General features: G+C 44.5%; 1 protein-coding gene across 5 annotated transcripts in view; it reads right to left on the minus strand.

Moving 5' to 3' along the window:
• Positions 1 to 3,814, minus strand: part of smyd3 (SET and MYND domain containing 3) — a 796,202-nt gene that overhangs the window by 149,533 nt on the left and 642,855 nt on the right. The window lies entirely within an intron of this gene.

Genomic DNA, 3,814 nt, shown 5'->3' on the forward strand with positions numbered 1-3,814 from the left:
CCACTGGTCACAGGCCTCCAGTTTGAAAAACACCCCTCCACCACCATCCTCTGTCTTCTACCTTTGAGCCAGTTCTGTTTCCAAATGGCTAGTTCTCCCTGTATTCCATGAGATCTAACCTTGCTAATCAGTCTCCCATGGGGAACCTTGTCGAACGCCTTACTGAAGTCCATATAGATCACATCTACTGCTCTGCCCTCATCAATCTTCTTTGTTACTTCTTCAAAAAGCTCAATCAAGTTTGTGAGACATGATTTCCCACACACAAAGCCATGTTGACTATCCCGAATCAGTCCTTGCCTTTCCAAATACATGTACATCCTGTCCCTCAGGATTCCCCCAACAACTTGCCCATCACCGAGGTCAGGCTCACCGGTCTATAGTTCCCTGACTCGTCTTTACCACCCTTCTTAAACAGTGGCACCATATTTGCCAACCTCCAGTCTTCCGGCACCTCACCTGTGTCTATCAATGATACAAATATCTCAGCAAGAGGTCCAGCAATCACTTCTCTAGCTTCCCACAGAGTTCTCGGGTACACCTGATCAAGTCCTGGAGATTTATCCACCTTTAACCGTTTCAAAACATCCAGCACTTCTTCCTCTGTAATTTTGCAAGATGTCACCATCTATTTCCCTACAGTCTACATCTTCCATATTCTTTTCCACAGTAAATACTGATGCAAAATATTCATTTAGTATCTCCCCCATTTTCTGTGGCTCCACACAAAGGCCGCCTTGCTGATCTTTGAGGGGGCCTAATCTCTCCCTAGTTACACTTTTGCCCTTAATATATTTGTAAAAACCCTTTGGATTCTCCTTAATTCTATTTGCAAAGCTATCTCATGTCCCCTTTTTGCCCTCCAGATTTCCCTCTTAAGTATACTCCTACTTCCTTTATACTCTTCTAAGGATTCACTCGATCTATCCTGTCTGTACCTGACATATATTTCCTTCTTTTTCTTAACCAAACCCTCAATTTCTTTAGTCATCCAGCATTCCCTATACCTACCAGCCTTCCCTTTCACCCTGACAGGAATATAGTCAATGGAATAGAAGGGGATATACTGACTGGATTCAGTGAACTGGGATGGGAACAGGTTGATGTGAAACTTATACACTAGCATGGGTGAGTTGGACTGAATGGCCTGTTTCTGTGTTGTATGTCTCATGAATTCTGCAATCCTGTAAGCAGATCTGATATTGCAAGTTGTGCTCACTCAAATTGGCCAGGCATAGGGCAAGTTGTGCTCACTCAAATTGACTTGCAAATGATGAGTGGTTAAAACCATCTCAGAGTGTGAGTTGGTGAAATCCTGCATACCAAGGCCACTTACAGTTCCAGGTCTCCAGTGTCTAAAGGTGTGGAAGAGGAAAATGTTGGTCAGTAAACATTCTAGAAGAAAGAGTAAAGAAAACATGCTTTTTTTAGCAGTAGGGCAGAGGCTGGTGCCCATTAACAGAGTGCAGCTTGCCTCCTTATTTCCTGCCAATGTTGGCTCCCTCATGTCAGGTCATCCGAATGAGACTGAACCAGAAATTTATCAGGGGCTGGGAGCTGTGGTGAGGGAGAGCCCCAACTGATGACCCAGGCTTGTGGAATTGAGATTCCACCTTGTGAGGTGCATGGTTCTTTCACGTTTGACATCTGAACCATCATCAGGTGACTCCTTTGTCTCCCCTCCTTCCCTGGAAATACAATAAACTTGTGCAGCATCTGAAACTACTCAAATGTGTAACACTCCTGTGGGTTCTGTATAAGTGGAATGTCAGTACTCAACTTTTTAATTCTTTCCCAAGATATGGGCAAGACCGGCTGGGCCAGCAGTTTTTTTGGCCATCACTAATTGACCAGGAGAAGGTAGTGGCGAGCTCCTGCAGTACTTGACCAAGGTCTTTTCCCCAGGGTGGGGGAGGGTTCAAAACTAGGGGGCATATTTTTAAGGTGAGAGAATAAAGATTTAACAAAGACATGGGGCAATTGTATTTACACAGACAGTGATTCATGTGTGGAACAAACTGTCAGAAGACGTGGTGGATGCTGGTACAGTTATAACATTGTAAAGATATTTGGATAAGTACCATAGCAGGAGAGGTTTGGAGATACAGGCCAAGCGCAAGCAGATGGGACTAGTTTAGTTTGGGAAGATAGTCGGTGTGGACTGGTTGGACCAAAGGGTCTGGTTCCGTGCTGTATGACTCTGTAAGGTATCGACACATACCTCACGTAAATCTCCACAAGATGCTTTGAGACCCTTTTCTGTTTCTGCTGGGTTTCAGCAAACGGAAACCAGTCTCAATTTTCTTGATGGACAGGACACTGTTGCAAAGAGAGAGCACAGCCAAATTTCTCAGATATGCAACCATTTAATACGATATGTGGATAAAAACCCAAGCCAGAATAACGCCTTCGGGCAGCTAGCTCTCACACTTCCTCTGAGCTCCTTTCTTTAAGGGGCGGGGGGGGGGAGGGTAGGACATATGGCCAGCAGAGAATACTCTCTATGCAAAGATAACGACAGGAAACAGAAAGAAAAATGAAGCCTTACGAGCTGTTACAAACACATTATTAATGAGAACAAGAGTTTTATGGTCTCTGTGAGGCCACTTGAGGATGTTTTGTTTACAGTCAACTCTCCAGAGTAACCTGATTGGAGTCATAAAACCCTTCTCTAGTCAATATTCAGTAGTAGATTAAACACAAAATAAGAATACAAAGCAGCTGTCCCCACACAGCACACCAAATCAAATGGAAAGTTCACAAACCATTGACGCTGGAAATGAAACAACTGAGACTTCCAGGTGGGGAAATGCAAATAGAGGCTGCCATTTGTCAGATTGTAGACCATTGTTCCCTCACAAAAACATCAGAAACCAGGGCAAGAGTGATCACAGCTACCCCTTGAGCTTGTTCCTCCATCCAACAGAGGGCGATGCTGGCCCGGATGCTAACGTCACTGGACTAGAAATCTAAAGCTTGGGTTCATGCTCTGGGAACCCAGGTGGACACCACTACAGGTAGAATTAAACAAAGCATCCAATTAATTAAATCTAACACTAGTCATGGCGACTGAAATGTCATCAATTGTTACGAAAAGTAATCTGGTTCACTGATGCCATTTAAGGAAGGAAATCCTAACCTGGTCTGGCCTACCTGTGACTCTGGACCCACAACAAAGTGGCTGACTCATTATTGCCGTCTGAAATGTCTGAGCAAGTCACACAGTTTACAGATATTACAGACAAGTCATAACTGCTTGTTTTGCCAGAAACACCAACACACTAATAGTGAATTTACACGAGCAGTGACCTTAATGTGGATCAAGTTGGGAAGGTAGGCAGACGGGTGGGGGGGAAATTACTAGAGTGAACCTTCTGGGCTGACACATTTCAATAAGAATAATTTCAACAGGAGCTTATATAACATTTCTAAGTCTTCACTCTTCAGCTTTACATCTTGCATTCATCAGGACAAATGCAGGAATGCCAAATTTTAAGCAATCACACACCCTGATTAGCTGAGCTGAGTTGAGGTAAAAACAATGACTGCAGATGCTGGAAACCAGAGTCTAGATTAGAGTGGTACTGGAAAAGCACAGCAGTTCAGGCAGCATCCAAGGAGCTTTGAAATCGACGTTTCGGGCAAAAGCCCCTCATCAGGAATAAAGGCAGTGAACCTGTAGCGTGGAGAGATAAGCTAGAGGAGGGTGGGGGTGGGGAGAAAGTAGCAGAGAGTACAGTGGGTGAGTGGGGGAGGGGATGAAGGTGATAGGTCAGGGAGGAGAGGGAGGAGTGGATAGGTGGAAAAGGAGATA

Source organism: Chiloscyllium plagiosum, chromosome 9 (genome assembly GCF_004010195.1).
Source record: "Chiloscyllium plagiosum isolate BGI_BamShark_2017 chromosome 9, ASM401019v2, whole genome shotgun sequence".
Lineage (NCBI taxonomy): Eukaryota > Metazoa > Chordata > Chondrichthyes > Orectolobiformes > Hemiscylliidae > Chiloscyllium > Chiloscyllium plagiosum.